This window comes from Triticum dicoccoides, chromosome 2A (assembly GCF_002162155.2).
Source record: "Triticum dicoccoides isolate Atlit2015 ecotype Zavitan chromosome 2A, WEW_v2.0, whole genome shotgun sequence".
In the NCBI taxonomy this organism is placed as follows: Eukaryota; Viridiplantae; Streptophyta; class Magnoliopsida; order Poales; family Poaceae; genus Triticum; species Triticum dicoccoides.
This window is the reverse complement of record NC_041382.1, coordinates 768,977,674-768,994,668: the sequence shown is the minus strand read 5'-3', so window position 1 is coordinate 768,994,668 and position 16,995 is coordinate 768,977,674. Positions and strand designations below refer to the sequence as shown.

Sequence of the window (16,995 nt, the reverse complement as noted above, 5' to 3'; positions counted from 1 at the left end):
TTCTTCATCTTCGGTCATCGGTCTTGAAAACTGGTTCAACAAATCTTCTCATCTTCGATCTTGAGGATCATCGAAGTGCATCCAAAGATTTTACACATCAGGTATCCGAGAAGTCCCTTTAAGTTTCCGGCCTTTATCAATGCCCTGTTATTTTTACGCCAGACCATGGGTTTGAAGTTGTTCCCGCACGGCAGTCCTGGTGCTCGCATTATTCCTGGATTTATTTCTGGATTTCCGGTGATACACTTTCAGTGGGAGGAGATGTTCCCGTCGACGACGAGGCGCCAGTGACTTCGTAAATCTCAAGATGATGCCGGCTGAGTCTCACGAAGGTGCTCAGAGCGCTTGCGTCTGTACAGTGCTCAAAAAAAGAGAAATAAACTTTTTTTTGAGGGGGAGAGGAAGAAACACTTGAATATTAAAGTAGTAATTGTCATTGGTGACGATGTGAAAGGAAAGAAACATGAAGAATCTTTAATCTACACATCAAAAAGATGGCCGATAAGTTTCCGATAACAGCAATCGATCAAGAGTGTGTTTCCTGCCTATTTTGTATCAGTACACGTTCTCACACTAACAATGGTTCCATTTTTAGATGGAAATACACGTACGCACCAGGATTAGGCCTCAATAAATATTACCTTTTTCATCCCTCAATCCAAAAAACAGATTGGCCCATGAAAGATACCAGCATATATATGCCCCCATACGCGAGCCTGTCATCCAAAGTTCATCGAGCAAACACACAAACACTGCAGCCTACCACCGGACTTATCCCACAACTTTGTCAACTCTTCCCCTTGAAATGGAGAGTGTTCCAGTGTTGATTGTTGGTGCTGGGCCAGCATGCCTCGCAACGGCAGCATGTCGGTTCAATATCCGGTGTATCTCGTAGTAGGGGTCCTAAGCTAGGCGTCTGGGAGTGATGGTAACATGGACACAGCGTTTAACCCAGCTTCGGGCTCTCTTGATGAGATAATACCCTACATGCTGCTTTTGATTGTATTCATATGGGTCTAGTACAAAGTATATGTATCTACCACGAGATTGTAGTAATGAATATGAGATTATCTATTGACTAGCTTGGCCTCGGTTTATATATGCACCGTAGGCCTAGGGTTTAGAGGAGTCCTTGTCTTGGGCGCCAAGTCTTGTAGAATCCTCGCATGCGGCATGGGCTGTTCGAACAGGCCCAATAGTGAACCGCCATGGGGGTCCTCGGCCCGATCCAGCTGGTCGGGAGACGACATGGTGAGTACCCCCTAGTCCAGGACACCGTCAGTAGCCCCCTGAACCGGCCTTCAAGTTGGGGACGCTCCTCGTTTCTTCTGAACTGTTCTTCATCTTCGGTCGTCGGTCTTGAAAACTGGTTCAACAAATCTTCTCATCTTCGATCTTGAGGATCGTCGAAGTGCATCCGAAGAGTTTACACATCAGGTATCCGAGGAGTACCTTTAAGTTTCCGGCCTTTATCAATGCCCTGTTATTTTTACGCCACACCATGGGTTTGAAGTTGTTCCCGCATGGCAGTGTCCTCTTGCATCCGAGCTCCAACGCCGGACTGCATTTGAGGTATCTTTTGCAGCCAAGCACCAACGCCAGACTGCTTCCAAGCTCCAATGCCGGAATGTAACCGAGCTCCAATGCCGGACTATGCCCAAGCTCCAACGCTGGACTATGTCCGAGGTGTCATAGATCACCTTGGTTCAAAAAAGTGTTAGCCGAGCTTAATGCCGGAAATGCCCTCTAAGGAGCCAGCCACTTGCATCCGAGCTATATGCCGAACTGCTTCCGAGGTGGCTCAGCACCTCGGTCATGGGCTGATTGTTTGTGGATTTTATTTCTGATGTGTATAAATTTATTTGCTGACGAGATGTATTACCAGTAGCCCTCAATGTGTCTATCGTCCTAAAATCCGAGATGCACCTGAAGGAAAACATAAAACTGCTGATCCTGGTAGCCCATGAGACCCAGGTCGTGAAATCGGCCTGAGGATCAACTCCTAGCTCGGCAGCATACATAGGAATAGAAACGCAGTGTAATATATTAGAGGTAATAGTGATTGGCGGACGGGCCCCTGAGAGAGGGTCGTGAGAAGTCGCCGTGATATATCAGCTTGATGCCGGATAAGTCCCATATGGTACTTATTTCGTGCGAAGACGCGCTTGTCCATAGTTCGGTTATGCCGAACACTGATCACTTTGAATTTTCTTCATTGAATAGGCAATGCAGTAGCCCCCGAGACACTGCTCGGGTGGCAACACCAGATTAGGGGATCGATGTGCCCCTTTAATATTTGTAAATAATGAGCGCAAAACCTAGTAGCCCCCGAGCCTTAATGTGGGCACGGGTGGCCGAATTAAGGATCGATATTCGTTTGACAGAAAATTTTGTTGTGTTTGACACAAACTTCTCGGAAAGGGAATAAAGATCTCTTAAAAGAGTTTAGAGCTGGTCGAAATTTGAGCTCGCCAAGGTAGGCCCCAAGGGGTTTAAAAGATGGATTGCAGTAAATGGATTGTACTCGCAATTTTTATGTGTAATGATTCTATGTATCCAAGTACTTTTCATCATTAATGCTCAAATCCGCATTGTACAAAACTTTGTTGACCAACCATCGGCTTCAACTTCCTCGACCAGTAGCTGGGGAGTGTTTGTCCTACTTTATAAAGCCGTTATAAGGGCAAAGTTTTACGGCAAACAAGCCAATCCGGTCATACGGTTTTATAAACAAAGGTACACGAAGAGATATGTTATATTACGTTTTAACGTAAGAAACATCTTCCAAAGAAAATAGTTTTCTTTGGATCATCATGCTTATCATGATCATGAAAACTCACCTCCGATCAATGTGGGAGGAAAATATTGAAGATTTAGTTCGACGAAAGTTCCCGAACACTATGGTATTAATGAACCCAAATTTTTTACTTCCGTCGTTGCCGACCAATGTGATCCTTTAAGATTGCTAGCTTTCGGCTTCACCCAGTCTGAGGTACTAACTCGGATGACCCGGTAGTAACAATCACAGAGGTGCTCCCTTTACTGCCTAGCCGAACAATCGGGAACGTAGGGGTAAGCACATGAGCCAAACAACCCAGCTTGGCCAAAATCTTAAGTCAAATTGATGCATATGTATGGCTTTATAATGATGGTTACGGAAGGCAGCCTTTGTATATTAAATACAAACGCCGATGATATGTTTATTTTGACTCCGTTGCGACTGTTTATCAGTTGAAAGTGGCCCATTGTTAGCGTCCGCCCCATTGTAGATGCTACGCAGGGTGTTTTCGCAATAACAAAACAACCCTTAGCCGACGTCTCGGTGCCCGAAGGCGGTTGTGTTAGCAGAAACGAGCCAATCAGATATGCGGGCTTTATAACTTTCACTTAGTCATAGGAGCTTTAAACTAGGGAATCTAGCTACGAGCCCCCGGTTAGTGTTCGACAACAGCCGCGGTCAAGCCGTAAACACTTCGGCCAATGTTATGAATGGCCCGTCATTTAACATAGTCATCGGATCGCTGACCAGTTTATGCTTATTGTGACAGTTAGTTTTCGGCTTTCTCCACTGAGGTGCTTAACCATGCGAGCTGGAAGCACAATCGCAGTGGTTCTCCCTTTACACACCTAGCCGAACAAAGCGGAACATAGGAGGCAAGCATAGGAGCCGGGCAACCCAACTATTGACCGAAGACACAATTTGAAACCGATGCATATATAGCAATATCCGAGAATGTTTTCGCTGAATCTCTAAAGGTGTCCAGCGTTGCACTTATGCGGGAAACACACAAATAGTTTAAAAGTGCCATAGGCTTGGAAAACCCAACAATTTAGTAAAAACTTGACGTCCGAATTAGATCAAGTGTTCGGTGACAATCCGAAAATTGGTCAAAAAAGGGGTGCTTCTGTCGTGCATTAATATGACACATCCAATCTCAATACCTCAAGCGGGTCAGCCCACGGCTGTAACCTCCTATCCCGAAGGCGGAGTACTGCTCGTTAGGCCAGTTTAGCAAACTAAACTCGAACGGCTTTGAGAGAGAGACTAGGCTCCCTAGCTATTGACCACACACTCGCGTCGAAAAAAGGAGTGATAGAAAAAGATTTTGCAATGACCAAGAAGAAAACATTTATTATAAAACGACTCATACTAATTTAAGAGCCCCCGAGTGACTTGGGCAAAAGAATTTTATGTATAATGATTGTACGTACGGAAGTACTTATATCATATCTGTGTTCACCCGAACTTTAAACGCGTCTTAACCGACTGTCGGCTTCTCCCTCTTCGGTCAAGGACCGAAAAGTGTTATGTACTCCACCTGTCGAGAATATCAATGGTGTTTCTGATAACCAGGCAATCAGGCCATAAGGCTGTAACAGACAAAGCGTGCTCAGGGAACTTATGCTATATTATTGACGAAGTGTAAGAAGCATCTTCGAAGAAAATAGTACCTCCACCGATACCTTTCTTCGGTTGCTCATTGTTACTATGAGACTTGTGCAATAGATTATTATACTCATGAGTTCCATTGTGTGCCGACCATAATTGAAAACAATAAGAGCACTACTTTCGGCTTCAGCCAGTCTGAGGTCCGAGCTCGAATGACCCGATCGTGACAATCACAGAGGTGCTCCCTTTACTCCCTAGCCGAACAATCAGGAATGTAGGGGTAAACACAGGAGCAAGACAACCCAGCTTGCGGAACACTTAAGTCAACATGGTGCATATTGTGGCGTAATACACGAACAAGGAACGAAGCCATACAAGTATAATCATATGCAAGAGGAAAGGCTTCATAAAGGAAACCCCCAAGTAAACGGGGTATTTGAATTTGTGTGTCACAAATAAAGTGTTGACAAGGAAGTTTTCACAAACAACTTTTTGCCAAAAAAAAGTATAATGCTTGGTCGAACTGAACAAAATTTAAAATTGAAAATTCTGAGCATAAAAGTGACTTAGCTGGTTAATGTGCTCGGTGTTGATGCGCGGCCCGAGCATACGGTGGGACAAGGTTGTAACGCCCCAAGACCGATGTGCCAGGTGTCCTCCAGTTATTCGCTGTTGTTGCCTTGTCATTGCTTGCGTGTAATGCATCTCATATCATGTCATCATGTGCATTTCATTTGCATACATGTTCGTCTCATGCATCCGAGCATTCTCCCCGTTGTCCATTTTGCAATCTGGCGCTCCTATGTCCTCTAGTGTCCCTTTCTACCTTTTTTCGTGTGCGGGTGTTAAATGTTTTCAGATTGGACCGAGACTTGTCATGCGGCCTTGGTTTACTACCTGTAGACCGCCTGTCAAGTTTCGTGCCATTTGGACTTTGTTTGATACTCCAACGGTTAACCGAGGGACCGTAAAGGCCTTGTGTGTGTTGCAGCCCAACACCCCTCCAAAGTGGCCCAAAACCCACCTAAACCTCCTTCCTTTCTCCCTAGCTTCCGTGTTTGTTCGGCCACTTTGGAGGGGTGGGTTTTGTGTGTGTTGCAGCCCAACACCCCTCCAAAGTGGCCCAAAACCGACGCCGGCGACCAACTCCGACAACCGGCTCCCGTCGCCCTGCTCCGCCGTTCGCCGCCGGGAGCCGGATTCGAGCTCGTCCGTGCCCCACCGCGGCTCCCCGTCATCGCCATAGCCCGGATCCGGCCAACTCCTGCCAGATCCGGCCGTCCCCGATCTTCACCGGACTCCCTTCGCCCTCGCCGGAGCCCTCCATGGTGCGCCGCCGCCGCCCTGTCTCTCGCTCCCGATCGGATTGGGAGGAGTACGAGGAACCAGCCCCGTGGGCCCCGCACCGCGTCCGGCCCACCTCCAGCCTCGGCCCGCTTCATCCGGCCCGCACCGCCTCTCCACTGAACTGGGCCAGGCCCATGGTGAGCACCCAGGTACCCTCCGCCCCCGTGCGACTTGTACTGCTTGACGCTTAGTGCTAAACGACCAAGTCCTAGTAACTTTTTGCATTGTTCATCGCATCATAACTTCCTCATCGTAGCTCCGATTCATGCGTGTAGCATATCAGAATGTTCGCCTCGACGAGTACATCATTTCATCTCATTGCATCATTTTCATTTGAGCTCATCTTGATGCCCGAAATGCTGTTGGAAGAGGGCTATATGATGATTGTGTCAGATCTGTTTCAGCAAATGGCCTTTTGTCATTTTTGCCATGATTAATGTGTGCATGCTATGGTCCTGATCTCTACATGTGTTTTGTAGAATGCCATGCCATTTTTACAGGGGTGTATGCCATGTATTTTTGTGATCTTTGTGGTGACTAGCACAAGCATGCAAAGTAGCTTACTCAATGATGCTGATTTCAGGGACATAGAGTTTCACTAAGTCCTTGTCCTGTTTTTGTCTTTATACCATATGTTCATGTTGTTTCCTAGTGATCCATGCCTCTTCTGAGCATGATCAGTAAGGATGTTTTGTAGATATTGTGGTGCTCTATCCATCCATGTCTTTGTTTGCAATTATGGAGCACCCTAGCTTGAGTCAATCGAGCTCTACTTTTGCTATAAAATGTTCCTCGCAGATTGTTAACATGTTTAGCGATTTTGCCGAGCTTGTTGTCGTTGATCCGTGCATGCTATGTTGTTGTTCTTGCCATGTCTAGCTTCTATGCCATGTCTATTTGCTGGGTGTATGCTTAGTTTGTCATGCAATGCCTCGTAGTGAGTGCATCGAGCTCGTAAACATGCCTACTCGTTAACTGTTTTGCCATGCTCCAGTTTTTCACTAAGTCTGAATCTGTTTATGTTTTTGCTATGTTCACATGGTTGCCATTGTATTTTCTGATCCCTTTTGGCTTATGGTCACTAAGGGACTTTTTCTACATGCTTTGAGTAGCTTCATGCCATGCCTTGCTTTGCCATGATATGTTCTTGTAGCATGTTGTTATCATGCTCTAAACATTGCTTCCTGATGATAATCCCTGACATGCTGTTAATTTCACTAAGTCTGAAACCTGTTATCTTTTGCACTTTTGCCATGCTAGTTTGAGCTTGCTATTGAGTGAATTAGCCATAGCTCAGTGTTCATCTTTTGTCAAGCATCTTGAGTGGATCCCTGCCATGTATTTTTTTGCCATGTTTGAGTGCTGTAGCATATTTTTCTTGATGCATTTAGATGGCTTCTTGCTGATTATCGCAGACTGGTGCCATATTTGTTTTGCTTGTCATTTCCAAACCGTGCATCCGATTCCGGTGATCTTTATATCGATTTCGACCGAAATCAACTCACCTTTCCAGTGGCACTCTTGGTTTTCCAAGTTGAGGCCAGGTTCAATCATTCCTTTCCAAATCATGCATATGCACCGCATACCGCATCCCGCATATCATGCCATGTTCATGTGTTGGTTGTTTACTATGTTGTTTGCTCCTTTCCGGTGTTTCTTCTTTAGGTTGGTTCCAATAACGTCGTGTTGTGAGGAACCGTTCGACTACGTCCGTTTGTCTTCTTCATGGACTCGTTCTTCTTCCTTGCGGGAATTCAGGCTAGATGACTATACCCTCGAAATCACTTCTATCTTTGCTTGCTAGATGCTCGCTCTTTTGCTATGCCTATGCTGCGATACCTACCACTTGCTTATCATGCCTCCCATATTGTTAATCCAAGCCTCTAACCCACCTCGTCCTAGCAAACCGTTGTTTGGCTATGTTACCGCTTTGCTCAGCCCCTCTTATAGCGTTGTTAGTTGCAGGTGAAGGTTGGAGCTTGTTTCATGTTTGGAACATGGTTATTTTGTTGGGATATCACAATATCTCTTACTTAATTAATGCATCTATATACTTGGTAAAGGGTGGAAGGCTCGGCCTTATGCCTGGTGTTTTGTTCCACTCTTGCCGCCCTAGTTTCTGTCATATATCGGTGTTATGTTCCCGGATTTTGCGTTCCTTACACGGTTGGGTTATAATGGGAACCCCTTGACAGTTCGCCCTAAATAAAACTCCTCCAGCAAGGCCCAACATTGGTTTTACCATTTGCCACATAGGATTTTTCCCTTGGGTTAGGCCAGCCCAAGGGTCATCTTTATTTTAACCCCCCCGGGCCAGTGCCTCTCTAAGCGTTGGTCCAAACTGAGCGATGTCCGGAGCTACCAGGGGCAACTTTGGGCTGGCCCACCCAACGTCTGGCTCATCCGGTGTGCCCTGAGAATGAGATATGTGCAGCTCCTATCGGGATTTGTCGGCACATCTGGGTGGCTTTGTTGGTCTTGTTTTACCATTGTCGAAATGTCTTGTAACCGGGATTCCGAGTCTGATCGGGTTGTCTTGGGAGAAGGAATATCCTTCGTTGACCGTGAGAGCTTGTGATGGGCTAAGTTGGGACACCCCTGCAGGGTTTTGAACTTTCTAAAGCCGTGCCCGCGGTTATGGGCAAATGGGAATTTGTTAATGTTCGGTTGTAGAAAACCTGAAGTTTATCTTAATTAAAATGCACCAACCACGTGTGTAACCATGATGGTCTCTTCTCGGCGGAGTCCGGGAAGTGAACACAGTGTTGGAGTAATGTTTGACGTAGGTTTGTTCTAGGATCACTCCTTGATCATAGTTGTTCAACCGTGCTTTTGCCTTCTCTTCTCGCTCTCTGTTGCGAATATGTTAGCCACCATATATGCTAGTCATTTGCTGCAGCTCCACCTCATACCTTTTACCTTACCCATAAGCTTAAATAGTCTTGATCGTGAGGGTGTGAGATTGCTGAGTCCCCGTGACTCACAGATACTTCCAAAACCAGTTTGCAGGTGCCGATGATACCGTGCAGGTGACGCAACCGAGCTCAAGGAGGAGCTCGTTGAAGATCTTGTCCTTTGTGTTGCTTTGTTCTAGTTGATCAGTAGTGGAGCCCAGTTGGGGTCGATCGGGGATCTGTGTAGCATTTGGGGTAGTCTTCTTCTATTTTGGTTCCGCAGTCGGGCCTTGATTGTATCTGGATGATGTAATGCTTTATTCATGTAATTGTGTGAAGTGGCGATTGTAAGCCAACTATGTATCTCTTTCCCTTTTGTATTACATGGGTTGTGTGAAGATTACCTCACTTGCCACATTGCTTTCAATGCGGTTATGCCTCTAAGTCGTGCTTCGACACGTGGGAGATATAGCCGCATCGAGGGTGTTACAAGTTGGTATCAGAGCCTTCCCCGACCTTAGGAGCCCCCCTGCTTGATTGAATCGCTGACGTTGTTGAGTGTAGAAAAATGTTTTGAGTCATTTAGGATTATATATATCGGAGAGTTAGGAATTCTTTTTACTCCTTAGTCCCTTCGTCGCTCTGGTGAGACATCTGAAGAAAATATGCCCTAGAGGCAATAATAAAGTTATTATTTATTTCCTTATATCATGATAAATGTTTATCATTCATGCTAGAATTGTATTAACCGGAAACATAATACATGTGTGAATACATAGACGAACAGAGTGTCACTAGTATGCCTCTACTTGACTAGCTCGTTAATCAAAGATGGTTATGTTTCCTAACCATGAACAAAGAGTTGTTATTTGATTAACGGGACCACATCATTAGGTGAATGATCTGATTGACATGACCCATTCCATTAGCTTAGCACCCGATCGTTTAGTATGTTGCTATTGCTTTCTTCATGACTTATACATGTTCCTATGACTATGAGATTATGCAACTCCCGTTTGCCGGAGGAACACTTTGTGTGCTACCAAACGTCACAACGTAACTGGGTGATTATAAAGGAGCTCTACAGGTGTCTCCAAAGGTACATGTTGGGTTGGCGTATTTCGAGATTAGGATTTGTCACTCCGATTGTCGGAGAGGTATCTCTGGGCCCTCTCGGTAATGCACATCACTTAAGCCTTGCAAGCATTGCAACTAATGAGTTAGTTGCAGGATGATGTATTGACGGAACGAGTAAAGAGACTTGCCGGTAACGAGATTGAACTAGGTATGGGATACCGACGATCGAATCTCGGGCAAGTAACATACCGATGACAAAGGGAACAACATATGTTGTTATGCGGTCTGACCGATAAAAGATCTTCGTAGAATATGTAGGAGCCAATATGAGCATCCAGGTTCCGCTATTGGTTATTGACCGGAGACGTGTCTCGGTCATGTCTACATTGTTCTCGAACCCGTAGGGTCCGCACGCTTAAGGTTACGATGACAGTTATATTATGAGTTTATGCATTTTGATGTACCGAAGGTTGTTCGGAGTCCCGGATGTGATCACGGACATGACGAGGAGTCTCGAAATGGTCGAGACATAAATATTGATATATTGGAAGCCTATGTTTGGATATCGGAAGTGTTCCGGGTGAAATCGGGATTTTATCGGAGTACCGGGAGGTTACCGGAACCCCCCGGGAAGTATATGGGCCTTAGTGGGCCTTAGTGGAAGAGAGGAGAGGTGGACAGAGATGGGCTGCGCACCCCTCCCCCCTTGGTCTGAATAGGACAAGGAGAGGGGGCCGCCCCCCCTTCCTCCTCTCTCTCCTCTTTTCCCCCCTCCGCGAATCCTATTCCAACTAGGAAAGGGGGGGAGTCCTACTCCCGGAAGGAGTAGGACTCCTCCTGGCGCGCCACCTCTTGGCCGGCCAGCCCCCCTTTGAGTCTTTATATACGGAGGCACGGGGCACCCCTAGAGACACAAGTTGATCCATGTGATCATATTCTTAGCCGTGTGCGGTGCCCCCTTCCACCATAGTCCTCGATAATATTGTAGCAGTGCTTAGGCGAAGCCCTGCGATGGTAGTACATCAAGATCGTCACCACGCCGTCGTGCTGACGGAACTCTTCCCCGACACTTTGCTGGATCGGAGTCCGGGGATCGTCATCGAGCTGAACGTGTACTAGAACTTGGAGGTGCCGTAGTTTCGGTGCTTGATCGGTCGAGCCGTGGAGACGTACGCCTACATCAACCAAGTTAACGTTTCCGTTGTCGATCTACAAGGGTACATAGATCACACTCTCCCCCTCTCATTGCTATGCATCACCATGATCTTACGTGTGCGTAGGAATTTTTTTGAAATTACTACGAAACCCAACAGTGGCATCCGAGCCTAGGTTTTATGTGTTGATGTTATTTGCACGAGTAGAACACAAGTGAGTTGTGGGCGATATAAGTCATACTGCTTACCAGCATGTCATACTTTGGTTCGGCGGTATTGTTGGACGAAGCGGCCCGGACCGACATTACGCGTACGCTTACGCGAGATCGGTTCTCCCGACGTGCTTTGCACATAGGTGGCTTGCGGGTGACAGTTTCTCCAACTTTAGTTGAACCGAGTGTGGCTACGCCCGGTCCTTGCAAAGGTTAAAACAGCACCAACTTGACAAACTATCGTTGTGGTTTTGATGCGTAGGTAAGATTGGTTCTTGCTTAAGCCCGTAGCAGCCACGTAAAACTTGCAACAACAAAGTAGAAGACGTCTAACTTGTTTTTGCAGGGCATGTTGTGATGTGATATGGTCAAGACATGATGCTAAATTTTATTGTATGAGATGATCATGTTTTGTAACCGAGTTATCGACAACTGGCAGGAGCCATATGGTTGTCGCTTTATTGTATGCAATGCAATCGCGCTGTAATGCTTTACTTTATCACTAAGCGGTAGCGATAGTCGTGGAAGCATAAGATTGGCAAGACGACAACGATGCTACAATGGAGATCAAGGTGTCGCGCCGGTGATGACGGTGATCACGACGGTGCTTCGAAGATGGAGATCACAAGCACAAGATGATGATGGCCATATCATATCACTTATATTGATTGCATGTGATGTTTATCTTTTATGCATCTTATCTTGCTTTGTTTGACGGTAGCATTATAAGATGATCTCTCACTAATTATCAAGAAGTGTTCTCCCTGAGTATGCACCGTTTCGAAAGTTCTTCGTGCTGAGACACCACGTGATGATCAGGTGTGATAGGCTCTACGTTCAAATACAACGGGTGCAAAGTAGTTGCACACGCGGAATACTCAGGTTATACTTGACGAGCCAAGCATATACAGATATGGCCTCGGAACACGGAGACTGAAAGGTCGAGCGTGAATCATATAGTAGATATGATCAACATAGTGATGTTCACCAATGAAACTACTCCATCTCACGTGATGATCGGACATGGTTTAGTTAATTTGGATCACGTATTCACTTAGAGGATTAGAGGGATGTCTATCTAAGTGGGAGTTCTTTAAGTAAATTAATTGAACCTAAATTTATCATGAAACTTAGTACCTGATAGTATCTTGCTTGTTTATGCTTGATTGTAGATAGATGGCTCGTGCTGTTGTTCCGTTGAATTTTAATGCGTTCCTTGAGAAAGCAAAGTTGAAAGATGATGGTAGCAATTACACGGACTGGGTCCGTAACTTGAGGATTATCCTCATTGCTGCACAGAAGAATTACGTCCTGGAAGCACCGCTGGGTGCCAGGCCTGCTGCTGGAGCAACACCAGATGTTATGAACGTATGGCAGAGCAAAGCTGATGACTACTCGATAGTTCAGTGTGCCATGCTTTACGGCTTAGAATCGGGACTTCAACGACGTTTTGAACGTCATGGAGCATATGAGATGTTCCAGGAGTTGAAGTTAATATTTCAAGCAAATGCCCGGATTGAGAGATATGAAGTCTCCAATAAGTTCTATAGCTACAAGATGGAAGAGAATAGTTCTGTCAGTGAGCATATACTCAAAATGTCTGGGTATAATAATCACTTGATTCAATTGGGAGTTAATCTTCCAGATGATTGCGTCATTGGCAGAATTCTCCAATCACTGCCACCAAGCTACAAGAGCTTCGTGATGAACTATAATATGCAAGGGATGAATAAGACTATTCCCGAGCTCTTCGCAATGCTGAAAGCTGCGGAGGTAGAAATCAAGAAGGAGCATCAAGTGTTGATGGTCAACAAGACCACTAGTTTCAAGAAAAAGGGCAAAGGGAAGAAGAAGGGGAACTTCAAAAATAACAACAAGCAAGTTGCTGCTCAAGAGAAGAAACCCAAACCTGAACCTAAGCCTGAAACTGAGTGCTTCTACTGCAAGCAGACTGGTCACTGGAAGCGGAACTGCCCCAAGTATTTGGCAGATAAGAAGGATGGCAAGGTGAACAAAGGTATATGTGATATACATGTTATTGATGTGTACCTTACTAATGCTCGCAGTAGCACCTGGATATTTGATACTGGTTCTGTTACTAATATTTGCAACTCGAAACAGGGACTACGGATTAAGCGAAGATTGGCTAAGGACGAGGTGACGATGCGCGTGGGAAACGGTTCCAAAGTCGATGTGATCGCAGTCGGCACGCTACCTCTACATCTACCTTCGGGATTAATATTAGACCTAAATAATTGTTATTTGGTGCCAGCGTTAAGCATGAACATTATATCTGGATCTTGTTTGATGCGAGACGGTTATTCATTTAAATCTGAGAATAATGGTTGTTCTATTTATCTGAGTAATATCTTTTATGCTCATGCACCCTTAAAGAGTGGTCTATTTTTATTGAATCTCGATAGTAGTGACACACATATTCATAGTGTTGAAGCCAAAAGATGCAGAGTTGATAATGATAGTGCAACTTATTTGTGGCACTGCCGTTTAGGTCATATCGGTGTAAAGCGCATGAAGAAACTCCATACTGATGGACTTTTGGAACCACTTGATTATGAATCACTTGGTACTTGCAAACCGTGCCTCATGGGCAAGATGACTAAAACACCGTTCTCCGGTACTATGGAGAGAGCAACAGATTTGTTGGAAATCATACATACAGATGTATGTGGTTCGATGAATATTGAGGCTCGTGGCGGATATCGTTATTTTCTCACCTTCACAGATGACTTAAGCAGATATGGGTATATCTACTTAATGAAACATAAGTCTGAAATGTTTGAAAAGTTCAAAGAATTTCAGAGTGAAGTTGAAAAATCATCGTAACAAGAAAATAAAGTCTCTACGATCTGATCGTGGAGGAGAATATTTGAGTTACGAGTTTGGTGTACATTTGAAACAATGCGAAATAGTTTCGCAACTCACGCCACCCGGAACACCACAGCGTAATGGTGTGTCCGAACGTTGTAATCGTACTTTACTAGATATGGTGCGATCTATGATGTCTCTTACTGATTTACCACTATCGTTTTGGGGTTATGCTTTGGAGACGACCACATTCACGTTAAATAGGGCACCATAAAAATCCATTGAGACAACACCTTATGAACTATGGTTTGGCAAGAAACCAAAGTTGTCGTTTCTGAAAGTTTGGGGCTGCGATGCTTATGTGAAAAAGCTTCAACCTGATAAGCTCGAACCCAAATCGGAGAAATGTGTCTTCATAGGATATCCAAAGGAGACTATTGGATACACCTTCTATCATAGATATGAAGGCAAGACTTTTGTTGCTAAGTTTGGAAACTTTCTGGAGAAGGAGTTTCTCTCGAAAGAAGTGAGTGGGAGGAAAGTAGAACTTGACGAGGTAACTGTACCTGCTCCCTTATTGGAAAGTAGTGCATCACAGAAAACTGTTTCTGTGACACCTACACCAGTTAGTGAGGAAGCTAATGATGATGATCATGAAACTTCAGAACAAGATACTACTGAACCTCGTAGATCAACCAGAGTGAGATCCGCGCCAGAGTTGTACGGTAATCCTGTTCTGGAAGTCATGCTACTAGATCATGATGAACCTACGAACTATGAAGAAGCGATGGTGAGCCCAGATTCCGCAAAATGGCTTGAAGCCATGAAATCTGAGATGGGATCCATGTATGAGAACAAAGTATGGACTTTGGTTGACTTGCCCGATGATTGGCAAGCAATTGAGAATAAATGGATCTTCAAGAAGAAGACTGACGCTGACGGTAATATTACTGTCTACAAAGCTCGACTTGTCGCAAAAGGTTTTCGGCAAGTTCAAGGGATTGACTACGATGAGACCTTCTCACCCGTAGCGATGCTTAAGTCTGTCCGAATCATGTTAGCATTTGCCGCATTTTATGATTATGAAATTTGGCAGATGGATGTCAAAACTGCATTCCTGAATGGATTTCTGGAAGAAGAGTTGTATATGATGCAACCAGAAGGTTTTGTCGATCCAAAGGGAGCTAACAAAGTGTGCAAGCTCCAGCGATCCATTTATGGACTGGTGCAAGCCTCTCGGAGTTGGAATAAACGCTTTGATAGTGTGATAAAAGCATTTGGTTTTATACAGACTTTTGGAGAAGCCTATATTTACAAGAAAGTGAGTGGGAGCTCTGTAGCATTTCTGATATTATATGTGGATGACATATTACTAATTGGAAATGATATAGAATTTCTGGGTAGCATAAAGGGATACTTGAATAAGAGTTTTTCAATGAAAGACCTCGGTGAAGCTGCTTACATATTAGGCATTAAGATCTATAGAGATAGATCAAGACGCTTAATTGGACTTTCACAAAGCACATACCTTGACAAAGTTTTGAAGAAGTTCAAAATGGATCAAGCAAAGAAAGGGTTCTTGCCTGTGTTACAAGGTGTGAAGTTGAGTAAGACTCAATGCCCGACCACTGTAGAAGATAGAGAGAAAATGAAAGATGTTCCCTATGCTTCAGCCATAGGCTCTATCATGTATGCAATGCTGTGTACCAGACCTGATGTGTGCCTTACTATAAGTCTAGCAGGGAGGTACCAAAGTGATCCAGGAGTGGATCACTGGACAGCGGTCAAGAACATCCTGAAATACCTGAAAAGGACTAAGGATATGTTTCTCATTTATGGAGGTGACAAAGAGCTCATCGTAAAAGGTTACGTTGATGCAAGCTTTGACACTGATCCGGACGATTCTAAATCGCAAACCGGATACGTGTTTACATTAAACGGTGGAGCTGTCAGTTGGTGCAGTTCTAAACAAAGCGTTGTAGCAGGATCTACATGTGAAGCAGAGTACATAGCTGCTTCGGAAGCAACAAATGAAGGAGTCTGGATGAAGGAGTTCATATCCGATCTAGGTGTCATACCTAGTGCATCGGGTCCAATGAAAATATTTTGTGACAATACTGGTGCAATTGCCTTGGCAAAGGAATCTAGATTTCACAAGAGAACCAAGCACATCAAGAGACGCTTCAATTCCATTCGGGATCTAGTCCAGGTGGGAGACATAGAGATTTGCAAGATACATATGGATCTGAATGTTGCAGGCCCGTTGACTAAGCCTCTTCCACGAGCAAAACATGATCAGCACCAAGGCTCCATGGGTGTTAGAATCATTACTGTGTAATCTAGATTATTGACTCTAGTGCAAGTGGGAGACTGAAGGAAATATGCCCTAGAGGCAATAATAAAGTTATTATTTATTTCCTTATATCATGATAAATGTTTATCATTCATGCTAGAATTGTATTAACCGGAAACATAATACATGTGTGAATACATAGACAAACAGAGTGTCACTAGTATGCCTCTACTTGACTAGCTCGTTAATCAAAGATGGTTATGTTTCCTAACCATGAACACAGAGTTGTTATTTGATTAACGGGATCACATCATTAGGTGAATGATCTGATTGACATGACCCATTCCATTAGCTTAGCACCCGATCGTTTAGTATGTTGCTATTGCTTTCTTCATGACTTATACATGTTCCTATGACTATGAGATTATGCAACTCCCATTTTCCGGAGGAACACTTTGTGTGCTACCAAACGTCACAAGGTAACTGGGTGATTATAAAGGAGCTCTACAGGTGTCTCCAAAGGTACATGTTGGGTTGGCGTATTTCGAGATTAGGATTTGTCACTCCGATTGTCGGAGAGGTATCTCTGGGCCCTCTCGGTAATGCACATCACTTAAGCCTTGCAAGCATTGCAACTAATGAGTTAGTTGCGGGATGATGTATTGACGGAACGAGTAAAGAGACTTGCCGGTAACGAGATTGAACTAGGTATGGGATACCGACGATCGAATCTCGGGCAAGTAACATACCGATGACAAAGGGAACAACATATGTTGTTATGCGGTCTGACCGATAAAAGATC

At 44.6% G+C, this 16,995-nt stretch overlaps 1 pseudogene; it reads left to right on the top strand.

Annotated features, from left to right (window-relative positions):
* Window positions 1-805: 805 nt before the first annotated feature.
* LOC119352419 overlaps window positions 806-16,995 on the top strand; it is a 33,377-nt pseudogene continuing 17,187 nt past the window's right edge.